Source organism: Bombus huntii, chromosome 10 (assembly GCF_024542735.1).
Source record: "Bombus huntii isolate Logan2020A chromosome 10, iyBomHunt1.1, whole genome shotgun sequence".
Classification (NCBI taxonomy): Eukaryota; Metazoa; Arthropoda; class Insecta; order Hymenoptera; family Apidae; genus Bombus; species Bombus huntii.
In genome coordinates, this window is record NC_066247.1 from 7,608,407 (window position 1) to 7,622,250 (window position 13,844).

The window sequence follows — 13,844 nt, forward strand, 5'->3', positions numbered from 1 at the left end:
GCTTTTACCTGCCATATTTCTGTCAATCTCTTTGTCTAAGACACCTGAAACGCGATTACTTTGACTACTGACCGACTTCACGATCTCGCTATATCCTGACCCGTATCATAATCATTGGACGAAACCACGGGCGGTCGCGTATTTGCTCGTCACGCGAGATGAGGGAATCTCGATGGGTAATTGAATCCTCGCATGCCATCGTGACATGGAAGCCTGTCTTTAGAATTCTAGGTAAAAGGAGTTTGCGCGATTCCACTGAAACGTTCCAGCCAGTATTCTGGCATTCGGTATAGATTCTGCTGAGAAAAGTAGAATTGGGCGTGTAACAGTCGATTGGTATTTGCTCGGCTGTAGATGAATCCGGACATGGAAACTATGATGTTCTTTGCATAGTTGATTAGTTCTAGATATGGGACGAAAAATTTGATCCCAGGTTCGAAAGAATTTTAAACTGATTATGGTTCGATTTAGACAACGAATACTTTGATTAACGCTTAATTACTGATATCGCTATTATGACAATTCCGCTGCTAAACTTCATATTATTTGATTATTATTACATCGCGGACATTTATGGATATTCATATTTTGCAAATACTTTAGACCTCGAAAAGGATGTACGCAAGAACCTGTATCTTGGGTATTTCAAACCATTTTGCATATTGTGTGCATTTTATAATCCGCAGTCTAATTATTATAATCTGGGCAATTTGATCGATAATTATCTTATTACGTCATAATAGTATAATTTCAAATTCATTTATTACCCACTAAAGAGAAAATTCATACAATGAAAAAGAAAAGTATTACAGAGTCAGCCAAGAAGAAACATTAATTCTCGATTACGTGTTTACCGCGTCCCACTAAACGGACCGCGTTGTCTTATCAATGCGAGCGAAACGATACGGCCCAACTTCTTTAATTTTCCAGGATTTCGATAATGAAAACGGAGCATCCCCATGGCGTTGATGATTTACGAGCGATCTTGAAGAAGCCTCGATGGTATTTGTGAGTTATGCAAATACAGAGTGCGTCGTTTAGAAACAGGGTCGCATCGCTTGAGAAGATCTATCATTTTCTCTTTCTCTCTCTCTCTCTCTCTTTCCATTTTCTTCATCTCGCTCTTCTATCTTATCTTTCTAATGTCTTACTCCTCGCATTCCTCTCCGCTTCTGTCCTCCTTCGCCGTGCTCATTATCACGATTTTCCATTACCCTCGTTCGAATTTCCACGCTCGACGACCTGTGCGAGAGTCAGCAGTCAACTCCATGTTATACATTTTATCGTTATTAGCGTCGTGGTTTGCTAGGAAGGGCGTCTTTTTTCTTGTTATCTTTTGGTAGAATCAATTGATAAGAAGGAAGAGAATTTTTAAAGGATTTCAGTGGAATAACATTAAGTCGAATGATAAAATCATCCGAGTCTCATTAGAGCAGTTCTCTTACTCTTTGCAAGTTTCTGTTATACTTATTCGAGATTCTGTTATTCTTTGCAAGAATAGTAACTTTTCGAAAGTTATATTACCTTTTGTAACCATCGTATACTTTATTCTTCGTTCTTCATTCTTCAGCTATCAGTGGAAATAGATTTCTACTTTTCAACGTACGTTTTGATTTACTTCGCTTGTTAGTTTGATTTTTATTCCATTTCAAGGAGACACCAAAATTTACCTATCGTTCGTCCCGATCGATCTTATTGACCTTAACTTCATCTCGATTTTCCACTCGAAAGCAATGCACACACTGCGAATGTACATCGCGTAATCATTCGGCGGTTACGTCGCGAAACAACGACGATAGCGATTGAAGTAGAAGTAGAAGTACAAGTAGCAGTAGAAGAAATAGATAAATAAGACAGTTACAAACGATGGTAAACAAACAAAGGTAGACAACACCAAACAATGATAAATGGGAACAAACAAAGATAAATAATAAATGACAGCGTCAAACGACAGATACCGGTCGTTCGAGTTCAGCCGGTCGAACCAGAGTGCTTAGAAAGCCAACGTGAGCAAACCTGGTGTAATCCTATATTGCCGACACGGTTCAGGTTAGTCGCATTCGCCGTTCTCTAATGCAAGTAGGCGAATGCAACTAACCGGCTGGGAGAACTAGGCGAAATTAGAATGTTTGTCCGATTGCGTATTGCACCGTTGTACCAAACTCGAACACGAAGTTCGATTTTCTGAATATAGATAAAATCAAGGAATCTTCATCTTTCCTTTCGTTTACGTTTCCCTCTTTACGGCCGATAATTTCGCAAAAATCTTAAAGTAGCTTCGCGATAGACTGCGGTAAAATTGTGGCAAGACTAAGAATTTGAAGCTTTTCTTCGAATAAATTGTTTTTTATATAGTACACATTAGCGTTTGTTCGAACAAAAGTAAGGAATTCTCGTCAGAGCCGCAATTGGGCTGTCTATCCGATCTTGAACTTCACATAGAAAAATCGTCTTCAAGAAACGATAACTACGACGTGGTTTCAAAAGCGGTCAGAGGAAATTAAGTTTTCGAGAGGCGCGATTCTTCGAGTCGCGGCTCTTAGCTCTTTTACTCGGCGCGACGAGCAAATGGTTTCACTTTTAGGTCACCTTCGCGTAAGTACATTCAGATTTCACCATTTCTACCGACAGCTTCGGGTCCTTTCGCTCTCTCGAAACGCTCGATATTCTTCGTTCATACACTTAGATATCCTCGAGAGCCGGCTCAATGCCAGATTACCAGGCAGAAAATTGTTGGGAACCGAGTTAATTCGAGGATATTTGTCCTTCGGATAGCGTAAATTTGTTCTGATCTATCAACTGCGTTTTAAACAAATTACCTTAGTCGAGGGAACGAAACGTCGGACACTGATGTTTACAATAGTGACTATATTTCTTACGCAACAGTCGATATTGGAAACGATCAATCATGCGTTGTAAGAGCACACCCACGAGTTTATCTCGACGACCTAAGCCATAACAGTTCTGGTGAGACGTGCGTATATTTCTATCCTTATACCCGAGATAAGAAATTCTATTAAAATATTATAATTACGAATGGAGAACGGTAATGAAACTAACGTAGTCGAACAGATTTTATTGCTTGTGTTTCGTTTATTAAGCCTTTGTGACAGCGATAAACAATTATTTATTTCATCTGGATTATACTAAAACAGATTCTTTTATATTTTTGTATAATATGTTTCTGTCCAGTTACATTATAACGCTAAATATAATTTTTTTCATAGGTATGATGTGTAGTTTATTAATTTAAAGACTCGGATAAATTTAATTTTTGAGGTTAAATTTATTAGATCTCTTGGTCGGTATTTGTTATATATTAATATAGCATCGATACACTTTCTTCGTCAATTAATTGTCAATGCTATACGCATAGGGTTTACCAGAGGTTTCTGGTTTTTGTCTGCGTGTTTTATGGGCAAAAGTGAGAGTAAAGTAAAAGCGAGGGAGTAAAAGTAAAAGTAAGACGAAAATGTCGTATGAGCGTAGGTTAGTGAGAGCTAAGCAATATACGAACATAAATAAACAGCTGTATAGTAGACGTAGTAGATAGCATGAACAAAAAATTGTAGTAAAAGTAGGAAATATGAAGGTCTTAAGTTGGTATGGCTTGTTATGAACGAGTTCTAGCAAAAATATGAAATGTGAAGGTCTCTTCGTTAATGAGCTGCCAACATTTTAAAACAAAATCCCGTTTTTCATTCCTTGAAAGTAGTTACCCTTTTTTAAGCAAATGGAAAGGCAATGAAAATGAAGACAGCATCGTTAAGACAGGATACGAAATGATTAGCAAACGACTCCATTAACAGGTTAGCATGTTACAACTTTTTTACACTCTCTCTAAATCCATATGTCTATGATAATGTGCTGGTACACCTCTACTTTACTAAAATGCAGACTCATGTTTTCTAAATTACTATGTTTGTAGAACATTAGTTATGCGATATATAAATTTTCAATGCGAACTTGCTAGCTATGGTCAGCATTTCAGTATCCATAAATCTTCAAATTTCTAAATTTTTTAATTTACGATGTTCCGAATTTGTTCATTTTCTAATCTCCAGATTCCAAAAATCTTTCATTTTCAAGCTTACGAGCGCCCAAATTTCTGGATTTTTAGATGTTAAACTTTCAAATATTTAAATTTTCGAATTATGCATGTTCCATGTACATCAGACGGACAAAGTCGAACCCAAGAAACCTACTTTCAACGAAACTGAAAGGCCTATTCTTTGTAATATTCCAGTGTTTGAAACGGGGTAACCTTTTCGCGTGTGCAACCCTTTCGCGATTCGAAAGGTTAACAAAACTCGAAAGAGAAAGAAATCCCAAGGCGTGACCGGTTTGCCGATCCAGCTGAGACCACTTCACCTTAAGGTCAGGCCGAATTTAAACGCGACGAACCTAGCCGGGAATGAATTTTTTAGCACGGCCCTGGAGATATATTTACAAATATGTAAACCGTGGACCTAAATGCCAGCGGCTTTCCCGGAGACCTGGCCTATCTGGTCTGGCCTAGCTCGCCACGTCGTTACGAAACTGCTCGTTAACGTAACTGTAACCGAGTAATCGTCGCTCGAATGTTGTCATCGCTCGTAAAAATATCTTCTGTCGAACATTGTGTTCCTAGAGTCGCGCGTAAGACACTAAAATCAGAATAATTTGATTAGACGCGTCAACAGCCTCTCAGAGGACAAATTCTGCTCGAAAAAATATAGAGTACAATATTTCGGAGAAAATCAAGTTCCTAATTCCAATAAATTCTAAATATATAGACTCTATGATATTTATGGAATTGTGACAAAGCAGACATCAGAGTATACAGTTTATTATTATTATTATTATCACCGGAGGAAACGTAATCTATTCTTAATCTCATTACTAATCCTACCGAGTATCGATAACAAATATAAGATTTGTGAAATAAATATGATTTTCAAAATTTATAGAATTACCAGTTGTGTTCGACTATTCGCTATTACAGTTCTCTATTTCATCGATAGAATGACGACCGATGGTTCAACAGGCTACAATTACGATCGTCATTAATGATTAATATGTAAAAACACGGCTACTTGTTATCCGACAGATCGTGGAGCCATGTACAAAAGACTCACTGTGACGAGACAGGACTTGGTCTCGGTCCACTTATCGCGGGGCGACGACGTCGCAAACGCATTCTACTTGCGATTTGGAGCAAGCGTACACCCCTCTTCAGAAGTATTAGATGTCTTAATCATAAGTATTGTATGAGACACCTGCCGGTCTCATACAGGTTCCGTAGATCAAGTACGATAATGGAGTCAGATTACGAACGAAAACGGTTATACGGTGCAGAATTTGTTCGTGTCGTATATCTTTCTGTTTGTTTCACGAGAATTTTGTTAAAATATAAAAAATTTCGTTTTGGACGTCAAGATAAAAATATCTACGGAAATTCATACAGAATTCATAACAATTTTTACGATCTGCAAATAGAGATTATCGCAAGTAATAAACGTCTTTATTCCATTTGTTCTTCGTTGGTTTTACGGCGAGTAACGATTCTCTTTGCGATTCGACGATTTATGTTTTCTGGGTAATTACACGGATAATAAGTTCATCATCTCTCATCGTTGAGCAATGAAATTTCCAGAATTCGTGCAGTGTACACGTTTAACCTTTTAAACGTGGGCTTGGACACGACGACGAGTTAACTCGCCTTTTGTGAGAAATATTTCCGGAACGGCGCGCGAGATTAACCATTTAAATGCCTTGGGTAGCATTAAACATTTGCTGTTCGCACTTTTGCTCGAGTAATCCGCTCGTTATGTCGTTTCAACGTTTGCTCCGCGCTTTCTGCGAATTTCCCTCGTTTAATTTTCCTGCTAAAACTATATAACGAGCCGGAGAAATTTGTCTAAAAATTATACAAAATTTTCAAACAATATATATACATGTATATATATATATCATAGCTGTGGTTAGTTCTAATGTCAAATACAGTACAAAATCATTCGCGATCGAACGCGATAGTATCGACCAGTAACCTAATTCGTTCTCCAAAAATGTAGAACAGCCTCGCACAACAATACGGTTCCACGATCGTGCCGGTTTGCCAACAGACGCCTCGCTTTACGCAACAATCGATGTTGAAACGTGTAATCAGCAGTTCTTCTTTTTCTCTTTTCGCAGTCCTCATTACGGTCGATCAACAGAATCTCTAAGCGAACGATTTCTTACCCACTTTTCAGAATATTTATTTCCTTCGCCTTTTTACCACATTCCAACCCGCGTATCTTTCACACGCGTATTGACCTTAAAATCCATCCTAAAACAGGATAATCGAAATCGTTTCGTTCGTTTAGTCGAGAGACGATCTCATATAAATTTCTTTTCTTTTTCTTTCTGTTGCCGTTCGGTAATTATGCTCATGCACGAATGGCCTATTTAATTCAATGAAACGAGCCATTGACGAGCCTATTCAGCCATACGACAACCACGAGGTCACGTAACACAACGGACCACACCCACACGCGGACGCACACCAGCGTGAATCACACCCATGTGGTCGCGTATACTTGCATGTACACAGAGAGTAGCTGGCACGCGTGATCGTACGATTAATTTGATTTTACGGCTGGTCGATCTCTCGATCGTATCGGGAGAGATGCTGCTGGCAATACGATTCTCTCACTGGTCGAGTTGGGATTTCGAGTTCCATCGAAAAGTTGATCTCCATGCTATTTGTTATAGCGTGAAGTTCGAATATGGCTAATATTGCTCGTTAAATTTTATGTTAGTGTCACATCGAAGAAGAAGAAGAAGAAATTTATTATTAATCGTATATATCCGACGTTAAGCGAATTTATTGAGTAGACAATGAAAAGAGTTTTATTCGATAGATACACACTGCTCAACGTAATTAGAAGATCGCTACGAATAATTCTATTGAAGCAATCTAGCAAGTGAAAATAAAAGTCATATGGACCGATAAATTAGCATATTATTCGTATGATACTGTAAAAAAAAATAGTTTTTAAGAGAATCGTCAAAAAATATATAAACACGAGAAGCGAGAATAAAAATCAAAGTGACACGAAAGAGATTCTCTGATAATTCCGTATGACGCAGTGATAAGTTAATAACAAATAATCTCTGTAATAATTTAACAATAGAATAAAATAGCAATCATGCAATTACTGCACTCAACCTGCCAAATTCGAATTCGTTTCACTTATCCGTGCTCCACTTGTTCGAGCGATTGCTAAACGTTTCAATGGATTTCCGCGTTTCTCAGCGAAAGCCTGTGAGAAAACACGTTGCGAAGTCGATCTTTTCCCATGGAAGCACCAGGGTCACGATTTCAAAATTTCCTTATCGATTTCTGATTTCTCAACGTTATCTGGCGTTTTGTTTACCGGGAAAGCAAAGTGAGAACACATGCGGTATGTATGGCGTGGTAGAATTTCCATAAGACGAAAAATACGTAACGTTGCGAGTTATCCATTGCACACTTACCGACAAGTGGCCTCGATTCCTTCTTCTGTACTTTCTCGCTGGTTTTCTGCCCGAAACCGGGCAACAATGTTGCGACTGATTACTGAATCTCTCAGAAGCTCTCTCGTATCCTGCTCTGCTTGTTATGGATGTTGCAACGAGCTCATGTAGTTTGCTACGGAAGAGTAATCCTGTTTTCTCCTTTCATTTTGTACCTTTAAATTCGATGTTCGAACGCTTCGAATGAAAAATAAGTTTGGAATTAACGAAACAGAGATTATCGGTGAAGTTAGCAATTAACTCTGAAGCAGAAATCAGGAAGATTATCAGATCAGCGTGAAGACGATATCGCGATCGCGTTTTTCCACTTCAAAGTGCTCGTTCATAAAGATTTCGTAACTCCTAAAACTATAGCAGCGAAGAAGCAGCGAATCAATTTTCGAAATTTAGAAAAATATTCAGACAATTAAATCTCGATACAAAGAAAAGATTTGGCACAAGCCTATATTGTTGTATGTTGTTCTCCAAGATAAAAGAAATATCGCGAAAGGAAAACATTTCATAAAGCAAACGACGTTCCAGGAGGAAAGCAACTCAGCGAGTATTCTAAACAGTATGCCAAATACAGAATATACTGGAATATCAATAGAAAACAGTAAAATTCTGTCTTCTGTTTCTTCCATCTAAACCTACTACTTAGCAACGAAAAAGGCACTAGGCAACTACTGACGTAAACATCTTGTATACTTCTACAAAATTAACAAAATCCTTGCCGCGACATTTCCACCAGCAAATATGATGCACATTAAAGAAGTATACCTCGACGAACCTTCGTTACTCGATAACGAAGGAAGGAGTGTGTGGTTGGAAGTGCTTGTCACGCTGCAGCGTATTGGTGGCACGGCAGTAGCGATACTCGAGATGACGATGGTACCGTGGTACGTTACAGCGATGGGGTTATGCTCCTACTTACGAGGAACGACGAACGCGGTTAGCCTAGATCACAGTAAGACAGAGAGGGCAGCGGCGGCTCGTGCGCGTGCACCAGAGCGAACAGAGCGAGCACAGGGTATAACGCCACGAAGGGGGCCACGCGATAAAATCCCGGCAAAGCAAGACACCTCGTGGAGAACACGATACGCTTTTCTGCAGCTGCTGAACGACCAGCCAACACAGCCAGCCAATCGACTAACCGGCCGATTTCGCTCGCGTTGCAAAAGCTCCGTTTTTCTTGTGGGAACTCGAGTGCTGCCGCGTACCGAATACATGATCGTTACGTTCACGCTGTCATCGTGCAACGTAATCGGTCGGTGACGGTCCTCGTGATGACGACGTCGCGTTAAGTGGGGAGTCACGCTTCGAGAGAAACGCGATTAAGAAGCTACGTAGATTTTTCTTTTTATTTTGTTTCAAATTGTGCATAGACTACCATGGTCAACATGGATAGATTAGTATCCAAGATCGGTTTCATTGGGATTTTAAGCTTTAAGCTCGGTGCCCGAGTATTTCGAATAACACAAGACTTGGAAATTAATCGGACGGAGGATAGAGAATTTTATAGTTAGAAGGTTTTAATTCTCGATTGGCGTCGCTGAGATTTTCATCGAGTTTAATGTTCGAATATTTTGAATATAGGAATATAAGCGATCTGATAGATAGCTGGTAGTTTGTGCATCCTGCTACAGCAAGATTTTTCGTTTTAGTTAGTTTTTAATTATCTTCAACAGTTTTTTCTTAACATATTTTACAGAAAATACGTGTTTGCTTTACCATTAATAAAAATCCGTTCCAAAGAAATTAAAAAATGAATTCGAACAATTCTCATCTCTCATTACGTCATCGTTCACTTTAGCTACAAAGGGCGATCTACAAAGATTTGATTTATTATTTTTTAATTTTCCTGAAATATCTGCGTGATGTTTCCAAAGGATCAAACAGAAATAAGGTTGTCACTAGGGTGATATTGATGAGGCTTAGGACGAAACGCGAGCACACGTGCATCGATGCACCGTCGAACAACTTTGTCAAGAGATGTTTTTCACGGAGGCTTCGGCTCGTGCAACCTACCTACCTACATAAACACGATGCTCCGCTTTGCTTCCCGTTCTCCTTACGAGCCCCTGCATTGCACCTCCTCGAGAAAATGAGAGAAAGAGAGGCAGCTGCCGGGCCTGAGGGGAGGAGAAGCTGGGTTGCAAAAAAAGGTCGAGAGTTGAGAGTAGGCAACCCAATTTTGTGACGCTCGCTTCTAGGTATTTCGATGTATCGCGCACGGGTCAAGGTCGGCCGAGATTTTTTACCAACGAAGTGTCAGTCGTTCTAAATGATTCCGACCACGGGGCCGACATCTCTCTGAGTCGCTTTCCGCGAATCCCATCGGAGATCTTCGCTAGCAAACTGCATTTCCCAACTGCGCCTATTAACATCTGCCAATTAACGAGATATCAAATTTCAATTGTCGCTAGTCAGTTCTGAATTCTCACTATCTAATTCTCATTATTTCTCACTAACGATATCTAGTCGAAGAGCGTGCAGAAAGGACATGATAAGTCCACTCGTGCTTGAATTCACAAACGTAGGTTTCTTAGAGATACGTGACGGATCTATGAAATTTGATAAACGATCAAATTAATATAGTAAATATTATTCAAATATGATATAAAATATCTGATCTCAGGGCCGAGTAAAAAGATAGTTTCAGTAAGATGGAATTATCGTGCGTATCGTTACAAAAGATTGCAAGAATCTAAGTTACGCACATTTAAAACTTAAATTACCATTTTCCAATTTCTCAGCGCCCGCTCTCAACCTCCCCGCTCTAGTCCTTCGACTTTCAGACTCCAACTTCGAGCACTGCAATTCCACCTCTGGTGGCATTCTCCCGAAGAGAATACCGTTCTCCATCTCCAGGACATGTTTACCCAAACTTATTATTCTAGAAGCTGCCCACGCCGCGCAGCCTCGTTCGCGCGACACGTTTCTCCGCTAACGAGCAATTTTCTCGAGAGATATTTTTCTCACACGAACAACGTCTCGTCTCGTTCGTTGGTTCACGAACCAAGCGAAAGTTTCTCGTTCGGCTCGGGACGTACGTCTCGCCGATAAGTCTTGGAATTAATTCGACGATATGCATCATCTGCCTCGCGGTTTTAACGGAATTCGATCGTGAATCAGGGACAAGAGGAGGCACGTTTGTGATGTCATAGAAGTAGGGCATGGTGGAAGTGCCTCTCGATATCGTCGGTCGAGATTCTGCAGTCGCTTCATCATCGCATAGACAAACTCGATTCAGCCGGATCGCGTCATGGGCAATCGTTGTTAAGGAGGCGTGCTCCACGTGAGATTGCGTTACTTTCCACCGTTATTTTAGTTACGAGCGGTTGCTTTTAAGAGCGACTCGTGGGAATCGACGAGCACGTTTTGAGTATCACTGTAGAGATGCTATTGTACCATTGACGATGTTATCCGTATTAAATTTTTATGGATAATATCGTTTAGTTAAAACGGACTTAAACTAGAAACGCAAAATGTACAGGTATTGCGAGTTTCTGTATCTTCAGTGCATCTTCGATGCATCGGTCTTCTTGGAATAATCCTCATGAAGCTCCTTCTATTTTCTGAACACGCGGGAAAACAAGGGAAACGGTTCAGATAGAGTGCAAACGCGCATCGTACCGACCGCTCGTATCTGGGACGAATTTTGCAGAAATCTGAAACGCAAATCTCCTTTCTCTCGTTCGTTCCGTTCTCGAAACGAACTCGACGTCGTTTTTTTAATACCGACGTCTCTGACTGTGTATAGCGTATACATTGTCGCGTGACGGAGGAAATCGTGCCGGATCGTAGCGAGCAACGATGAATATTGTTGCAGTCGAACACGAGGGAAAGTCGAAGAAACGTTTCAGCAATCGAACCCTTTAACGTTACGTGCGTTATTTCAAACTAATAATATCGGAGTCTTCCGTAGATCAGTATCATAGTCAATTTTACGATTCGTATCATTTAGTTCCATAAATTCTACGAATAATTAAGATCGTAGATATAGGAGATTACCAGTGGAAAAGAACTGATAAGATATATCGTCTGGGAAAAAAGTTTCGTGAAACTGTCAGCATTCAAGTTGATATAAAAGAAGAAGAAGGATGCTTTATCTTACCTACGGTGGTATACACCGGTATGACAAAGCAGTAAAAATGTTCCCGTAGTAAAATAGCCCGTTTAAAGCGTATCACACACAATGAAGCAGACGTGGTACCTGTTTTGCACTAAGGTCGCAGTGGCCGACCACAAAAACGTCCCTTTAAAGCAGACCCAAGCGTTCCCTATCATTGCCTGGCCACGCTATATTCCAGACAATGCTGGAAAGTTTGAGAGATTCGTCGTTTTTCTGTTATGCTTTCGTTATTATGTACTTTGGTATGCGCCAGAGGAAAGTCGTCTGCTTTCTATTAACCTGTTAACTGCTTCTGATGAGCATACTCGTTTCGTTTTACTCAAACGGTATACAACCTGAACAAACATTGAATACCTTTCGCATAGATTTATAAAACGTATAAAATATGTATTATTTAAATTATTCAAAGTTAATTTTAGTTGAATTATTATATTTTTGAAATTTAATATCGCGCAACCAAATGATAAATTATATAGGTTTCGTGTTCCTTGAACCTTTCAAGTGTTCGCATCAAAGATAATATATAATTTTCGTGTCGTACTCTATGATATCGTGAGTTACGAATTGAAAGGACTTTCACTTTTCAAGAAAGATACCATGACACGTATTTGGAAGCGACAATAATGAGCTGTAGATTAATGAAGCGTTCACGGTGCATGTATTAAGCGATACGAATTACATATGTACAAAGCGTAAAACATTAAACTTGTCGATGTTTCAAGGATCAATTACGAAATCTGCCAATCGTAGTTGTTATTCCTCGTGTCATATACATAATTAGAAATTAATCCATCAGACAAATAGTACGTTCTTCTGTCTTTTCTCTTTTTCTCTTTTTTATTTCAAGGTTCTTTTAAACCGTGATGAGTTAACGGAATGTCAACACTTCGTAAGATTGTCATTAAGAAACAATAAAATACATTTCAATGAAAATGAACTGCGGCGATAAATTATATGCAAATGTGGCACATTTATCTTTTTCCTGTATCGATGTGTACGTAATACAGCTTCTACATATTCTCTGATCTCACGAGGTGAGGGGGAAGTTTATGAATTCATAGCAATTGGTGATCCCAGACTGTCGGGTGCTGCTGGTACGCGTTAGCTTCACGCCGAGAATCTTTATAAGGGATCCTTTCAACGATGTTGCACCTTGAAACGTTATTAGATCGACCTAGAAACATCATTTAAAACTTCACGTCGGGATTTAGAGTGAACGTCAGGGATATTTCTGGTTGCGAATATTTTTAATATTTCACGCGTTCGTGTGAATTACTTTCGACGCTTTTATATTCCCGCGTATGGTATCGATATTTCGAGTGTTTTCTTCTTTGAATCGAATAATTGGAATATTCCCTGCGTGTTTACGAGTATTTTGACTTTGATAGCGAAAATCTTCGGAATATTTTTCGTGGTCCTGTAAATTTTTAGATTATCTCTGATATTCGAACGAATGTTGACAGTATTTTCTTTTAATATTAATCGCTATACGTATGTTTAAAAAATAGATGCTGGCTAATCGTAGTCGTTAATCCAGTTCAACTTTCACTTTTCTCCAGAGAGAAACTGTGGTATATTTTTTACAGCACAGGTAATAATTTGTAGAAAATCAAATGTAACACGACTACAAACTTAGTTTTTCAGAATGTTTCTTATCATTTTATCTCTCCCTCTCTCTCTCTCTCTCTTTTAATCTCTATATCGTATATCAAATATCAAATGATGTTAAAATGTAGAGAAATAGAAATTGAGATATCTCAAATAGACTTTTGCAGTCTGATTCGGTAGACAAACAAACTGTTACATTTGGGCAAGGTATAGCGGGGCAACTGGATTCCTTCATATCTAGGCAAATATGGAAGCAATAATTTCAATTGTGTCAATACTCTGACAGGTAACGTTAGTACGATTTATTTGTATAATCCTTACAAGCTTACAAATATCATAATCGTCCATAAATCGTCAGACACCCAATTTTCTTATGTTTGATTAATATGAACAATCGTAAGCAAGAAATAAAACTTTTCTACAATCTTATTCGACAAGTAGTAAATCTCACAGCTACATGTCGTAACACGGTTCTTCATTTTTCGTTAAACAATTACGCAACATTCAAAGCACAAGGTATAGAACGGACCGTACTTTTGCAACGGGCTGTAGCTCGTTACCAGATGCACAATAATTCTTTGTT

At 39.1% G+C, this 13,844-nt stretch overlaps 1 protein-coding gene and 1 long non-coding RNA gene across 10 annotated transcripts in view; one reads left to right on the top strand and one right to left on the bottom strand.

Annotated features, from left to right (window-relative positions):
- The window catches only part of LOC126869922 (origin recognition complex subunit 2), a 113,618-nt gene that overhangs the window by 37,603 nt on the left and 62,171 nt on the right, over positions 1-13,844 (top strand). The window lies entirely within an intron of this gene.
- LOC126869955 (uncharacterized) lies at positions 276-8,922 on the bottom strand. The gene is made up of 3 exons (XR_007691063.1): positions 8,299-8,922; positions 7,501-7,654; positions 276-1,242 (listed from the first exon to the last, which is right to left on the bottom strand). It is a non-coding gene; the product is annotated as an uncharacterized LOC126869955 (long non-coding RNA).